Source organism: Xenopus laevis, chromosome 6L, assembly GCF_017654675.1.
Source record: "Xenopus laevis strain J_2021 chromosome 6L, Xenopus_laevis_v10.1, whole genome shotgun sequence".
NCBI classification, from domain to species: Eukaryota; Metazoa; Chordata; class Amphibia; order Anura; family Pipidae; genus Xenopus; species Xenopus laevis.
In genome coordinates, this window is record NC_054381.1 from 138267194 (window position 1) to 138284868 (window position 17675).

The 17675-nt window shown below is 39.9% G+C and overlaps 1 protein-coding gene across 1 annotated transcript in view; it reads right to left on the reverse strand.

Moving 5' to 3' along the window:
• Positions 1-12675, reverse strand: part of rnf19a.L (ring finger protein 19A, RBR E3 ubiquitin protein ligase L homeolog) — a 61088-nt gene extending 48413 nt beyond the window's left edge. Inside the window, exon 1 of the mRNA XM_018268136.2 lies at positions 12441-12675. The gene's annotated coding sequence lies outside the window, so the exon portion shown is untranslated. The remainder of the gene's footprint in view (positions 1-12440) is intronic.
• Between the last annotated feature and the right edge of the window lie 5000 nt (positions 12676-17675).

The following is a 17675-nucleotide window of genomic DNA, read 5'->3' on the forward strand; positions in this document are numbered from 1 at the left end:
ACCTGGGGTTTTGTGAATAAGGGATCTTTCCGTATTTTGGATCTAATTATATCTTCGTTCAGATCAAGTACAAGGTATTGTTTTATTATTACTATAGATGCGCTCAATCCACTATTTGGGATGTGGCCGAATCCCTGAATCTTTCATGAAAGATTTGGCCGAATACTGAACCGAACCGGAATCCTAATTTGTAAATTAGTCAGAAAAAAAAAAAGTGGGGAACATTTTTACTTCCTTGTTTTGTGACAAAAAGTCGCATGCTTTTCCCATCCCGTCCTTAATTTCCATATGCAAATTATGATTCGGATTCGGTTCGGACACACACAAGGATTCGGCAGAATTCTGCTGAAAAAGGCTGAATGCTGGCTGCATCCCTAATTATTATATAGAAATAGGAAATCATTTTTAAAAATTTGGATTATTTGATTATAATGGAGTCAATGGGAGACAGCCTTTCCATAATCTGGAGCTTTCTGGATGATGGATCCCATACCTGTACCATCTATAGACTTCACTGACGCATGCTGCTACTAGCTATATTATTCTCACTGGTTTTACACCATGCACTGAACTCACTTTTGGATTTGGATGAATACGTAAAACCTTCAACAAGTTTAGCTGAAGCAGAACTCTTAATGTGCATTATTTTGGCTGCTAAAGTAATGTGACTTATCCTGTGCACAGTAAGCAAACCTGTTCTGTATCAGGAATGGGTTGCATGTAGCCTTCCATATGTTACTGCGCTATATACAGTAAGCATCATGCTTGATAAAGGGGGTAACCCCGAAACATTGAGAGAGAGAGAGAGAGAGAGAGAGCAAACTGAGCATGCTCAAGCCCTAGCCCTGGAAGTTTAAGCTGAAACAGGAAGTCTGATACAGAAGCCCATGTGTACACAATAGAAGGAAAGAAATGCTGTGTTTCTTTTGACAGAGGTATCAGAGCAGCATTACTTTGAGGGTTTACTGGTATATTTATATAGACATTTCGGATAAACATTACTTAGTTTTAACCTTTCCTTCTCCTTTAAGGAATATTCTTTGGGAAGCTTTTATTAAGCCTTCTGTGGCAAAAAAAAGGCAAGTGGCAAAGTCAGGATCAGGACACATATCTCTTATGACCCTATAAGCAGCTTTACTACCATCTGTTCAAAGCAGGGGAAACTCTGCAGCCATTAATGTCATCCAGATCTGTTACCTATTAGAGAGGAGCTAAATGCCGCTATCAAATTCCCTTTTTTCTAGGAGCTCTTGTGCAGGGATGGCAACTCAGGGGTTAATTTAAATCCGTTGTCTCCCATGTAGGATGCCCTAAGTCCCAGCATTGGGTTCTGGAAGACCTGGGTAGCACCCCTTCCCCAAGACTTTGATTTGGCAGTTGCTGGGAATAGGTTCAAGGAAAGATAAAATGTACTTCACTTAAAAAGTCATTGTTTCCCTTTAACTTTAAACCCTAATAAAATGCTGTCAATAGTAGTGACAACCAAAAATCCAACCCTCGGTCACGCCAACCTATGACACTGGTTTACATACATATTTTACATGCATTGCTGTTTTTTTTTTTATTCTCCCATACAGCAGCCATTTGTTATCAGTGAAACAATAGAATGCCTTTTTTATATTTAGAGAAAAGAAAGACAGCATTCTTGGTTACACTGCTTGTCTCCCACAGGCAGCACAGACTATAGGAGGAAACTGAACAAAGGACAGTGAATATCAGGGGTTGTTGCTAGGCTGAATGTTGATTTTGTGCCTTGTCCACCCCTGCTGATCTTTAAAGCTTCTTTCGCACAAAGAGAACAATCACAATCGGATAACTGCTCACACATCACTTCCAGTTATTATGGAAAGAATTACTCGATTCCCCTTTAAATTAACTTGTAAATCTAAATTAGTAGGTTCTATCCAGTGTGTATTGCGATATCCATATGACTAAACTTCTTTAGCAGAAGAACTTTGAGTATAAGGGATCTACAATGCTCAGCCAAAATAAAAATCCAAACGCTGGTGCTTCATCACCCGACACAAAATCTTCTCTCCCTCTGGAATGAAGCTAGGGTTGCCACCAGGCCGGTATTTTAACAGCCTAGCCAGTAAAACACCTGCCAAGGCCGGGGCCGGTATTACAAACAATGTAGTTGCCGGTAATTTGTAATACCCTTAAAAAAAAAGCTCTTGGCCCGCCCCCAAATTGCTCAGAAGAAACCTTTTCTTGTGGCCATCGCGTGATGTTGCTCTGCCCTCTTTCACGTCACTGTACGTGACTCTGCCGCCTTTTGCATCACGGACCACCCCTTTTGTTCCCGCCCCCCACCGGGGAGCGAAATTTTTCAGAAAAGGTAGCAACCCTAGATGAAGATCCCGACAATACTTGCTACTTCACATTCACTGGAATAGGCTTATGGAAAACTTATAACATGCAGCAAACCCGAAAATGTGAAAGGAGGCATATTTGGGTAGTTCTTCACCTGCGGGAGAGAAGATTTCCCAGTGGGAGATGAAGCGCTTCTTTATGTCAGGGCTCGTCGTGGTGTAAAGTCAAAAGTCAAATCTCAAATCAAGTATTTTTTTCAGATAAAACAAATATTGTAGCAATTTACTCAGAAACAAATAAGTAAATTGTGGTTTAGGCATGGTTAAATATTCTATGAATCCAATAATTATGGATTTGGTAATCACTACTTGCATAAACTTCTGTTTTCCATTTTCCCTCTGCTTACGTCAGTGCTGGAATGTTGTTCAGCGTAACATTTAGCCATGGAACTGTTAGGGGCTGCATTAAAGGAGAAGTAAAGGCTAAAACTAAGTAAGCTTTATATATAAATACAACAGTAAACCCTCAAAGTAATGCTGCTCCGAGTCCTCTGTCAAAAGAAACACAGCATTTCTTCTATTGTGTACTTATGGGTTTTTGTATCAGATTTCTTGTTTTCAACATAAACCTCCAGGGCTAGTGCTTGATCATGCTCAGTTTGCTCCTCTCCCCCTTCCTCCTCCCCTCCCTGCTGTAATCTGAGCCCAGAGCTATTAGTGAGAAGGTAGAGACTCAGACAGGAAGTGATGTCACGCCAAGCTAATATGGCAGTTGCTATTCTAAACAAACAGAGAGCCTCTAGAGCTGTTCACTCAGGTGTGGTAAAGCATTCTGCAAAATAAATACAGAATTCTAGCTTGCACTATTGTGGCTAATCTATTGGCAATAAACTGCTTCAGTAGCTTTCCTTCTCCTTTAAGCAAATGAAACCAACAGTATTAGGCAGCAAGCATGACTTTTTGGGTCGGACTTGCATTGAACATGACTAATAAATGTCCCCCAGTGTACACTTGCATAGATGGGTCAGGACCTGACACCTACAAATATCAGTTGTGAAATGCCAAAAAATACCTGCAAATATCAACTGTCAAATGCCAAAAATTATTTCTGAAAAGTAGCCAATACTTTTATGCAGCGCTCAAGTTATTATAAGGGTGAAGACACACATAGGTACTGGTAGCAGCTCCACAAAAATAGACAATAGCAATAACTGGCTTTTCTAAGACACTACAAGGCCCATTTATCAAAGTCCAAATGTATCTTATTATTTTCTGAAAACTACTTTGACCAAATCAGTATGGGTTCTTTCCCCTTATTTATCAATACATTTTCCAGAAAATTTCCTGAGGGAAAAAAACAACAAAATCTTGAAAAAAAAAATGAATCTCAGAATTGTTTTGTAATTTCCACCAGAAAACTCAGATTTTTTCCACACAATCTTTGGATTATTGCACGAAACCCATCGCAGATCAAGATTCTCCCACTGATTTATATACAACCTCAGCAGGTCTGAGATGCCAGATTTTCAGATTCTGACTTTTTCCATCTTCAGGGTATGATTAATCCTGAAAAAATCTAGGGGTTTTTTTTCCACAAAAAAATTCAGATTTTAAAGTAAAACACAAATATTTTGGGTATTTGGCATTCGGACTTTAATAAATAACCCCCTACATATGTTGTAGAAGAGGCAATTCTCGGTATTGTCTATGGCAGGGTATTTTGTAGCCACAAACAGTAGCTGCTACTAGTATCTGTGTGTGTCTTCACTCAGATCCGATCGTACAATTTTTGGACCGTGTGGAGAGTCCCGACATTTTTCGTCTGACGGAGATCGGTCGTTTGGTCAATCGGACAGGTTAGAAAATTTCAGTCAGCTGCCGATAATATCTCTGCGTGTATTGCCGATCGTACGATTTTCAGTGGGAGACTGTCACTAGCTTTTGTCGGACATAACTATCATACGATTATTGTCAGAGGTAGAACATCATCTGTTCTTTTACTACTTTATTTGATCGGAATGGTTAATGGCAGGTCGGGAGATGGGGGAAGTCCGATCGTTCGAAGATTCGTACGATCGGCGAACCAGCTTTAGAGACAAACAGCAACACTGCCAGGATTAACTAAACAAGAGAATTGACAAAATGAATACAAAGTACTCCAGTAATTCTATGTAATCGCAGACATCAGAGAGCAGGTACATAAGAATTACTGGTAGAAAAATGTGTAATATTGAAAGCAAAAGCAATTTATATTATAGGAAATGTCACAGCAGCATCAGATCAGCAGGGTAAACCCGTTTTCTTGGCCAGTGCAAATGCCAGACTAGTGGCTCATGGTAAAAGGCCCATGACTTTAGTGCACAGACATTATCTGAAAGCACCGCATGCATTTATTTCTTGCACTTCGCCAGATATAAAGGGAGCCGTTCATAAACGGTCAGTAACAGCAGTTCTCATCGCTATGCTCACAAATGAACAACAAGCCAATTCATCTTCACAAGCACTGGCCAGAACTACTTACGTTTACACATTTCTGCATAATGTTGCAGTATAGTTTCACTGCTTTTCTTCCAGCAGTTTGTTCATTGAAAGAGTTCCTCACTGTGATGCAAAATTGTGTCTCTTTACAAATTAAATTTTTATTTATATAGTGTTGCCTACCTCACATCACCTGGGTCTGAGCCAGGCAGCCAACTTTCTTACACAATTACAATAATAATAAAAATTAAAACCACAATCAGTGATGAACAAACCATGCTGCCAATGGGCAAGATGAATTCTGTTGGCAGGTTTTGCCCAGTTCCCACCGCTCTGTTTTGGGGGTCGGACTATTTGACTAAAGAGGCCCATATGGCTTTGGACCCTCTAGTTCCTCTGACACGAGTAGTTAAGTAGGGTACACAATAGTGATGCGTGGGTCGAGTTTCTTTTACCTGCACCCGAGCCGCCTGCATCCGCTGCCTCCCCTCTATTTATAGCCCCGTGCTAACCCGCCATGCCGATGATGTCACAAAAGGGGAGGGGCAAGCACACACCTATAAAAACAGAAGCAGGAAGCTGAGAGTGTAAGGTTGCAGGCGGGGAGAGCAGGCAGAAGAGCTCAACCTGAACCTGCCCCGCAAATGGGAATGCAGAGGTCGGCCCGAACCCGTGGGTTATCGGGCCGGCCCACACATCACTAGTAACAGATACAAGACTCAAACAGCAGCACTGAGTAGGGTAATGCCAACACCCAGTCTTGTGTTTGAAAACCAGCCCAAAAGCCAATAGCTAGAGTCGGTTTGCTCTAAGCAAGACTGTTTTAATAACAGGTATGGGATTGGTTATCTGGAAACCTGTTACCCAAAAATCTCTGAATTACAGGATGGCCACATCCAATAGACTCCATTTTATCCAAATAATTTTTTTAAATGTTTACTTTTTCTCTGTAATAATAAAAGTGTACTTAAAGAAAAAGTCCCAGTGTAAAAACCTAAAAAGGTTATTGTCTCACAGTTATACGTGGGGTCTGGGTGCTCATGCCCCAGACCTACAGCTCAAGGTGGAGGTCTCCAACCAAAAGAGAAAACGGTAGGCACTCACAGATCCCACAAACAGGCACGTAAAAGAACTGAGGACTTTATTTAGGCCACAAAGTAGATCAACATATAGCCTTACATATTTCGTGCCAATAGGCACTTAATAGGCTGTACCATGCCGTTTTCTCTTTTGGTTGAATAATAAAACAGTACCTTGTACTTGATCCCAACTAAGATATAATTAATCCTTATTGGAGGCAACCCAATCTATTGGCCTGAATATTTAAATGATTTTCTAGAAGACTTAAGGGTAAGGTCACACTGAGAGATTTGGGGAGATTTAGTCGCCTGGCGACTATTCGCCTCGTCTTTGCGGCGACCAATCTCCCCAAATGCCTTACCTCTGTCTTGCGCCGGCTAAAATGAAAAATCGCCTGCGGCATGGCACATGCGTTGCTTCGTATTCCCGAAGTCGCCTTGTGAGGAGGGTGTCCAAAAAGTAGATCGGGATCTACCAGTAAACTTTTAGCTGGTGATCAGTAGATCTGAAGACACTGTCAACAGCTTGTCTAAAGCTTCTTTATATTCAGATATTTATTCTGTTATGGTTACATAAGAAATAGTTGTTTTTTGAATATAGTAATTATAAATTCTCTTACAAATCAATATAATATTAAGTAATATTCTCCATGGAACAGAATGCTAACAGTGATATTATGGATGTAGATCATAATGGGACAATATCACTAAAAGTAGACCTCGCATTAGTAAAGTATGGGCACTCCTGACTTAAGGTATAAAGATACAAATTACAGAAAGATCAGTTATCCGGAAAACCCCAGGTTCTGAGCATTCTGGATAACAGGTCCATACCTGTATTAAGATAATGAAAAAGAATCACTTAAACAAGTGCTCCTTACAACACAATCAAAATCCCTCTCCCGATCTTCTGCATCCACTGAGCACTAAATCCCCTCAACTAATTTGCCAATCACAAAGGGACAGAACTATAGGTCATCAACATATCTGGCTAGTCAAGGCAGGTGGCCCAGTATGCAAAAACAGTCACCTAGGCTCTCCTGCCAAGCAGGATTAACGCCAAAGACAAGAACGAAATAAATGGCTGCACCCACAACATTTTTAATCCATGAGCCACACTAAAAAAGGTAAACCCTGTTTGAGAGTCACACATGCAAGAGAAAATCCCTTGGGAATACCAATAAGGACTGCTAGCCTGCAGGTGGCTCTGCTGGAGTAAACACGTGCCTTAAGCCTCCAAAACTTTAATTAAAGTCAGGAATTTCACTTACTATGAGGTCACTGAGAGCAACATCAATAGGAGTGGAAAGCCACTGGTTGGGGGGGGGGGGAATCACTGAACTACTAAAGACAAAAAAATATAGATAATGTGGCTTTAAGGTGGCTTGCAGAATGGATGTGGTCCCACAGCAAAACCATTTTAGATGTACCTTGTCAGTATTCTGCACAGTAGTTTTCCAACCCCTGTTGTTTTACAGCACATAATACTGATAAATATATGAAATATTAAAAAAAAAAAAAAAAAAACTGGCAGGATATAATTGGCTTTCTTCTTTTGTAGCGAGTGATCACATTTTCCAGCAGCTGTGACATTTCAGGAACCTAAAGGAACAACAAATATGTGGATACAGCCAGAAGCTCTCCAAAAACACAAAAGTTTGTTCTCAGAACATGGAAGTGACCTAAGGCATCCCCCTCCTGTTAAATCCATTGTACGAAGGGTAACAATATTTGTAAAGGAAACTGGAGACCGTTTGGGGTTTCATTTGAAAAAAAAGCAACAAATCACTTTGTATGCAAAACAATTAAGTCAACTGCAAGTCACTCCAGTAGGACTACTTGCTAAAAAACAGTTAAGGTCCCCATAGTTGCGGCGATTCTTCTTTGGCGAACAACCGTTTTCAGTGCAGTCCGACCAATCCGTCAAATTATCGTGCGGTTTGTGGGATTTGAACGATCGTACATCTTATGATTTTTCGGCCAACATCTGTCAGAAAATTGACCGGCCAGGTTTAAAAATCTTTATCGGTCCCAGTGCAATCTATGTTTGCAGGGCAGGCAGCTACTCCAGTTTTGCTGGCAATTTCGCCTGAAATGGTCTCTTTAGTTGATGGACACATCATACATTTAAACGATCATTTCGAGATAATCATGGTCTCACGATAACGATTGGATCTTTTAAAAATCTTTACATCTATGGCCAGCTTTAGTGTTTAAGATGAAAGGGAGAGGGGCTGGTTATTTTTAATTAGTTCTAGCTCATATATATATATATATATATATATATATATATATATATATATATATATATATATATATATATATATACACATACATACATACATACATACATACATACACACATACATCAGCAATGCACAGTGCTAAGAACAGCAATGCTCCATTTTACTTATAGGAGGATGGCAAAAAATTCAGAAGAAATTAGCCTAACTTAAAGGACCAGGAGCACAAACAAAGGGTAGCACTTTATATACAACCACATTCTTTTCAGTCCAGTCTGTAAATAAATAAACCGCCACTTGGAGCTGAAGGCCTATTTTGTATCAAAATGTTTATTCTCTGGGTGAGAAGACAACCAGGAATAACATCTGTTTATACAAGCATCAAGGAAACCAGAAGCAAAACAAAAAATGTAAAATGACCTATAGCTGGCTTGCAAGGGTACAGTACATTGCAACCTTCACAGCTCGGCAACTTCCCAGCAGTGGCTAAACACAGAGGTTGGCCAAGCGTAGTACCAGGTAAAGTACTTGCTCAATATATTTTAAAAAACTCTAAAGAACTGCCGCCGACAGTGAGTAGCAAGGAGGTTCCTGTAGTCACTTATGGGGATCTGTGACTCTGGAAAATGGCAAGAACCACAAATATGCAGATTGATTTTGGGCAAAATGACTCTGACTTAACATATTCACGATTATCCTTACTGTCCACAATAAGAATAAGCCCACAGTAGTTCCCCATTTTTGTCAATGGTACTTTTCCAGAGAAAAACCAAAGCAATAAATAGCCCTATGACACTGCATGGACAATTTATGATCTTTAACTTATAGTTTTCTTTAAGCAACTTGTTTTATTTCCATGTAGCCAGGAATCTGCATCAAACTAAAAAGTTAATTCAAAGGTGAAGAGCCCCTTTAAGGAGAAGGAAAGCTACTGAAAAAGTTTATTGCCAAAAGATTATCCACAATAGTGCAAGCTGGAACACTATATTTATTCTGCTATCTGTTTGTATAGGACAGCAGCTGCCATATTAGCTTGGTGTGACATCACATCCTGTCTGAGTCTCCCCCTGCTCACTTATAGCTCTGAGCTCAGATTAGAGTTTTGGATTCGGCCGAATCCACTATTTTGGATTCGGCCGAATCCACTATTTTGGATTCGGCCGAATCCACAAACCGATTCGGTTTCGGTGCATCCCTAGTTCTGACATAGCCTCTGAAGGGCTGTCCCCAGAAATGTAACATGTTGGCTAGTTGATTTATTTCATTGGCAAATAAGTAAGTGTCAGCCCAAATGAAGGGAACAATGGATTGTAGGCACATTCTACATACAGTCGACAATGCATTATACCATAGGTTGTAAGGGTTGGCATATACCAGCAAGCAAGACAAGTCTGACATTACAGAGTAACTGTACCATAATATTTCCCGTTCACCATTGTCCTAAGAATCTGTAACCTAAAATTTGTTAAACGATATGTTGAACCGTAGCAACATTTGCTCTTATACAGAAACCCAATCTGTTTGCTTTCATTTGTTTATATATAAGCAAAGTACAGACAAAGGAAACCAGGGAAGAATGCAGAAAAGGAATAAAATGCGTATGAACATTTGATTTTCTTTGGGTTATTTATATAAGGAAATATTTACTCCATTGAAACCAATCTGATAAATGTAACAGCTGACTAGTTGCTACAGGTTACAGTACCAAGGCAAACTGTCTGAGTTTCTGCCTAACCCTATCATTTAGTACTAGTCAATTAGCCCTGTCACAGCAGATAATATAAGGCTGATATCCTCTGCCTGGTTCTACCACTTCCTAAACCATTTAGGAATAGTATTTTGGTTTTCCAAAGTTATGGTAACAGTATTAATACTAGTCCCATTAAGGGTTGGTTAGGGGCCTGCGTATGATCCACTTGCCTCCATTCGTTTCTGTGCCTGAATTCATAGTCCTAGAAGAATTCATATTTGTTTAAGTAGCAGTTATACTCCCCATATTTTTCTACGCACATACTGGCACAGGTATTATGTACCAGTTAAGATGCCCACGAACGTTGATTTTTTTTTTTTTTTTTTTAATTTAGATGAGCCAGAGCACCCACAGTGAAACTGTGGTTATCCCTCCCTCAAATGCATATTAATCATAGTTTTTTACACAATTCTTTTACACAAAACTTTGGATTTTTATATCCGAGGTTTTTTGCCTTCCGCTGGATCAACTGGCAGTTAGACAGGTTAAAAAAAAAAAAAAAAAAAGTTAAAAGGTTGAACTTGATGGACGTGTGTCTTTTTTCAACCTAACTTACTATGTTATATGATGTGACGCTTTTCCTAGGAGTTTTTTTTTTTTTATCTCAGAAACAAGGGGATCTGAATAATAGTAATAATGCATATTATTTGTAAATTTCCAAAACACTAGTATGATTGTGCTGATAAGATCGGGAGACCTGTGCATAAGAAGGAAAGTGAAAGCCTTTTCACGACGCAGCTTCACAAGAAGTTATGATTGCTATCGTGTGTGTTCCTACGAGGTACAGGAAAATCAGATACAAAGAATTTTGCCAGGCTCTCTGAACTTTTTCCTGCACTGAAAACAATTTCCATATGGGGCTTTCTTGTAAGCAACTACATAACACCAAGCGCAAACACATTACCTAACCCACATATATAAATCCTGCAAAATCTCTGCCGCTGCTGATGATAAAAAAATCCAAGTAAAACACTAAACATCCCAATTACAGAGAACAAATCTATTTTTTTTACATAACTATAGGCCAATTGCTTTCGAAAGGTTTATTAACCTAGAAAGGTACAGACTCCTTCCAGCAGCAGATGCCTCACACTAGAACAACTACTTTGTACACACGTTTAGCTGTACTGGGTCTAGGCTCACAATCTGAAAACAAACAGTCCAAGATAATTACTGATAATAGATATGGCAACAGTTAACTTAGGGTTGTATTCTATTATGTAAGTGCTGTTTGTGTCAACAACAGCCCTATTATGTTATGGCACAGCCAGTATCATCCCAGACAATGCTAACACCACCTACAGCAAATGTATCCAAGCAGCTGTCTCACTACTGCCAGCTTGCTGTTGCCACTTCACCCTCTATATATTTGGAAGGGGATCATTGCCTGAGCTTACCGTCGATGAAAACGCTCACATTGGGTCTATACAAGCTCATTTTGATTGTACCAAAGCACAACTAGGGAATTTTACAAGTTTAAAAGCCCGACCTAGTGCAGGAGTGCCCATACTTTACTAATGAGAGTTTTAGTGATGATGTCTCATTATGATCTACATCTATACAAGCTAATTTTGATTGTACCAAAGCACAAATAGGGAATTTTACAAGTTTAAAAGCCCGACCTAGTGCAGGAGTGCCCATACTTTACTAACGAGAGGTCTACTTTTAGTGATGATGTCTCATTATGGTCTACATCCATAAAAGCATTCTGTTCCATGGAAAATATCTGAATGAAAAGCATGAAATCGGACAGTGATTTAGACAGTCTGTTTGGTGACAGTGTCTTGAGAACTACCGACCATAAGCTAAAGGTCTACTGGTAGAACCCAATCTACCTTTTGGGCACCCCTGCCCTAGTGGGTGTGAATGTGATAGGGATTTTAAGATTGTAAACTCCACTAAGGCAGGGACTGAGGTGAGTCACATATAAGTTGTATAGCTATAGAACTAAAGTATAGAGTAACCTCATACATATACAGCGCCGGCTGCATGATTTTCCGTTTTACAGGGACGATGCTTCCCGTAAAGGACAATGACCAAGGGTGCAGAATGGATTCTATTAATAGATAATCTAATCTGGGGCCCCAGAGACAAAGGGTAAATAAAACCATTGTACATCTTAATCAATGGGAAAGGGGTGAGAGGTGGCAGTGCCCTTGTGTCTGTAGGGTATATAGTACATATGTTCATCAGCTTTACTTCATCAACCCCTGCCAACTTGTGCCTGGTAGGACAGTGTGTGACCGTGGGAATGATGTCCAGGGAGTTTTGCCTTAATTTGCCACCCCATGTCCACAGACATCTGTATGAACCTTTCATTATTCAATAAAACCTATTCCAATGAAGTCCTCAAGTCCACCTTGTGGAGTTCTATCCCCCCTACAAACACACTCTCTCTGTTTTATGGACAGCACCCTCACCAACTTCAAAAATCAGTCTCCCAGAGGATGATGGGAGCTGTAGTTTAAAAACACATACTAGGAAAACTGGGGCACATTACCCTTGTCATTCCGTTTCCCTTGTCAGCGCCACTTCAACACACAAACCAGGAAGACAGATAGTATAATAAATCACCCACCTCCAGCACCGGACCCCAGGGCCGCCGTCACCACCGCCGCCGCCGTCTGAGCCATCAGAAAAGCGGAAGTGAAGGAGCCACGGAGAAGAAGGAGGGGAAGGGAGGGACGCGCGCACCCGATGACTGTAACAGTCGCTTCACTATGGAACGACGTCATGCGCGCTCAACAATTCCCTAGCGGACCGACCGCCGCAGAACGTGTGCGCGCCCTGCGTGATGTCACGCACGTAAGCGTTGTGTGACGTGTTTGCGCTGCTGGGCGTGCCTAGAACAGTTTTCATAGGGCTGGGATAGGCTAGGGTAACCAATGACAATCGTTATAGATTGAGTGAGCGAGCGAGAGAGAGAGAGCAAAGTACTCAGTTTAAAGTAATAAACGCCCAGTATAGTCGGTCAAGCTGGTTTTTAGGGGAGGACGGAGAGAGATTTAACGAGGGACGCGTAGATACAAATGATCATGTATTATATAAGCGTCTGTTAGGGACTTCCCGCATGTACAGGATGAGTCTTGGTTTAGAGACAGATTTCTGTTTCCTGGTTCTCTTCTGTTATTACAAACTCTAATGAAACAGCGCCCTCTGCTGACTAAAGGGGTTGTTTTCCTTTAAATTAACTCTTAGTGTGACGTAGAGCAGCAGGGGTGTCCAAACTTTTTGCAACGAGGGCCAGATTTGGTGAGGTGTGAATGTGTGGGAGCCTGACATTCTTTGATTCATTAGGTATGAAGATCCAATTTACAGAAAGATCCCTCATCTGGAAACCCCCTGTTACCGAGCATCCTTTATAGCAGGCTCCTGTATTCTCAATGCACTGTAGCACTTTGCAACCTTTTTGTAAATTAAGCAGGTTGATTGCACTAGAAACTCATTCTCTTGTCCCTCCTCTTTTTCCATTTTTTTTCTTTTTTCCCGTATCTTTTTTCAGTTTTTCCTCCTTTTCTGTTTTATTTCTTCTATTCTTCAGAAATAAATTTACACGCACTCCTGCAGCCGTGACAAGTTGAGGTAAAAAATTGTAGCTTTATTCCATCATGTTTAAAAGTAGCGTCCTAACGCGTTTCGTATCAAAGGATACGTAATCATAGGCACTAGTTTGCATACAGCCGTTACAAGTATTTAAACAAAATTAGAGGAAATGACGTCCATATTAACCTTACATCGGTGTTCTCAATGGACTCAAAAGTAAAAGCAATCAACTCTTAACAATCGGAACAGGAAAACTACAGAGTAACTTATTCTAATACAAAATGTCATTGTGTGAAGAAACACTTGAATATGTGTCATTTTTAGATCTACATCATTGTAAACTGTGCATCAATTTAAACTATACATCAATTAAGCAGATATACATATCTTGAAAATCCATTTTTTAGAAAAATCATTTACATGACACCAGATCAATTAAATACTAAAAAACGTAAAAACGTAAAACACGACTGAATACATTAGATTCTACAGATTACACTCGAATGCAGTTGCTATAAACCTTAAATGTATACGTTAATAATGATAATAAGCAAAAACGTCAAATGTCTCAGGCCTATATAAAAAATTACTTTTCTACAATGGATAATTCATATGGATAAGTGTCATCATACAGTTAATTAACATTTTTCGATAGTACCTGAGTGCTAAAAGACATAAATTCTACCGGATAGTTAGACTGAATTATAACCTTAGCCGTCTGGTCTGTATTCACAAGTATCAAGATTCTGATAAGAAACGGCAAAAATCAGAAATGAGTGGAGAGGCATATTTGAGTTTCAACAGATTTTATCATGTTACACATCCATTGTCAAACGTGACACGCAATATCAAACCGAAGGTTTAACCCTTTCGGTTGTCTAGTGTCCAATGTAAAAATCCAATATAAGGGTTAAACCTTCCGTTTGATATTGCGTGTCACGTTTGACAATGGATGTGTAACATGATAAAATCTGTTGAAACTCAAATATGCCTCTCCACTCATTTCTGATTTTTGCCGTTTCTTATCAGAATCTTGATACTTGTGAATACAGACCAGACGGCTAAGGTTATAATTCAGTCTAGCTATCCGGTAGAATTTATGTCTTTCAGCACTCAGGTACTATCGAAAAATGTTAATTAACTGTATGATGACACTTATCCATATGAATTATCCATTGTAGAAAAGTAATTTTTTATATAGGCCTGAGACATTTGACGTTTTTGCTTATTATCATTATTAACGTATACATTTAAGGTTTATAGCAACTGCATTCGAGTGTAATCTGTAGAATCTAATGTATTCAGTCGTGTTTTACGTTTTTACGTTTTTTAGTATTTAATTGATCTGGTGTCATGTAAATGATTTTTCTAAAAAATGGATTTTCAAGATATGTATATCTGCTTAATTGATGTATAGTTTAAATTGATGCACAGTTTACAATGATGTAGATCTAAAAATGACACATATTCAAGTGTTTCTTCACACGATGACATTTTGTATTAGAATAAGTTACTCTGTAGTTTTCCTGTTCCTATTGTTAAGAGTTGATTGCTTTTACTTTTGAGTCCATTGAGAACACCGATGTAAGGTTAATATGGACGTCATTTCCTCTAATTTTGTTTAAATACTTGTAACGGCTGTATGCAAACTAGTGCCTATGATTACGTATCCTTTGATACGAAACGCGTTAGGACGCTACTTTTAAACATGATGGAATAAAGCTACAATTTTTTACCTCAACTTGTCACGGCTGCAGGAGTGCGTGTAAATTTATTTCTGAAGATTGGTTTCGCCTAAGCTACGGGTTCGGGGCACGGCACCCGGGCCATATGACAAACGTGGTGAGTGACAAGCAACGCTGAATTTACCTTATTTGCAATAGAACGATTTCTTTCAAGTGAAGGGCTTGGGGTTTGGACACCCAGGCCATCCTGTTCCACTCGGTGAGAATTACCTAGTGGTCGCTAGCTGTTTTTGTTGATGTTTTTATTTATGAGCGTTATGCTCGATTTATTTGAAGTATATAAACATTCAACAATCTAATTAGCAAGCTTACAGATTACAGATATTTTGGTCCAATTAGAGATTGGAGCCAGCGATCCGTTTTTGTGCATGTATCATTTCTTCTATTTACTTGTTTAAAACTTTTAGGGGCAGATTTATCAAGGGTCGAAGTGAATTCGAGGGAATTTTCGAAGTAAAAAAATTCGAAATTCAAAGTCATTTTTTGGGTACTTCGACCATCGAATAGGATACTACGACTTCGAATTTTGAATTGGATTCGAAGTGAAATAGTTTGATTATTCGATAATCGAAGTACTGTCTCTTTAAAAAAAACTTTGACCTTTTGCCGAAGTGCTATGTTAGCCTATGGGGACCTTCTACAGCAATTTTCAGTCTTCACACATCGAAGTAAAATCGTTCGATCGTACACTAAAATCGCTCAAATCGTTCGATTCGAACTAATTAATCGTTCGATCGTACAATTTTACTTCGATCGTTCGATGGCCAAATTCGGTGAGAAATACTTAGACTTCTATATTCGAATTCGAAGTATTTTAATTCGATGGTCGAATTTCAAAGTATTTTTTTATTTCAAAATTCGACCCTTGATAAATCTGCCCCTTATTGTTTTCTCATTTAGGCTATATTTTATTTTCTTATTCCTTTCATTTCTATATTCTATTTTTCCGACCTGAGAATGATACTCGGTGAGACCAGGGGCGATCCTGCCCAATTTGCCGCCCGAGACGGCCTTCGTTTTTGCCGCCCCCTGCCTCCCCACGGCACTTACCTTCAGCGCCAGACAGGGTCAGGGGGGTCCACCTTGCTAGTGCAGAGAGCGCAATTGCATTCTCTACACTAGAAGAGCCGAATTTCAGGGTTGAAAAACGGAAATTCGGCTCTTAGTTACCAGGAGCGGCATTTTTGCTGAGGCAAGTGCCTCAACACGCCTTGTTGGCGGAGCGCCCCTGGTTTAGACCCAGTCTGATGGTCCATTCAGTATGGAGACCTCCAATTAATTTGATTAATTTTATTGATATGTTGAAGCATATTATATAAACATTTTACCTGGGGGATGAGTTGGTGAGAACTAGCGTCTAATCCAGTGATGTCACGTGTACACACTAACATGTGACACGGCAAGAAGCTAGACGGCACTGCTCATCAACCGACTCCTGGCTCAAACTGGCCAGTTGCGTGCCAATTTTTATCCCAGTCTGCACTTGAATGGGTGAGTCCTTGTTTAAGGCCGTGGGCCAGTCTAAAATTGAAAACGGGCTGCAATTGGCTGGATCTAACTGTCAATGAATATCTGGCACCAGCGCCGTTTCTGTATCCATTGCCGCCTGAGGCGGCTCCAGTAATGCCGCCCCCCCAGCCCGATTCACGCTAGTGCGGAGAGCGCAATTGCGCTCTCTCGCCCTAGTAAAGCCGAATTTCCGGTTCAAAAACCGGAAATTCGGCTCTTAAAGGCACCAGGAGCGGCTTTTTGCCGCCCCTGGAAACCTAGCTGGCGATGCCGCCTGAGGCGAGCGCCTCAGCTCGCCTCATTGGCGGATCGCCCCTGTCTGGCACCCAACTCCTGCATGAAAAGAGAATAAAGAGAAACAGATGCTGAGAGAGGAATAGTGAAGATAAACGTGATTATATTCAGAAATGGTGCAGAATATTTAATTGATTGTATTTAGAAAGTTTCTTATTTCAGTATACTGAAGCTAATATTTCATTTTACATTTTCACAATAGTTCCCCTTTAAATACAGAAGTAGCTTCCAACTTATGTCAAATAAAAGAAACATTTGTCCATCACAAGCCACCAGCGTAGCCTTAAAGGGGACTTGTCAACCAAAATTATATAATAAAAGTCCTTTTCAAATTAAACGTGAAACCCAAATACTTTTTGTTATTAAAACAACCATACCTGTTTTAAACTTGTTTAAAAGTTTCAGCTGTCAGTCATATATTGACTGCTCCTCTCCTATGCCTTAGGCGGGGCAGGTGATTACTTTCACTTTCCATTCTGCACTTCATAGATGTCACTGCCCTCCACACATTCCCCCTCCCTCCTCACCATCTAATTGTGTAATCAGTGCCTGGGCATCAGGTTCCCCCATCCTGGTACATAAACAAGATTTTGTCATGACGCTAAGCTTGCCTTAATAACATTAGCACCTGCCTGCTTGCTGTGATTGTGAATTACAACACAAGATTTAAATAATTTTTATAGTGTAAGTGAATTTTATTTTGCTTGACTAACATCATACAG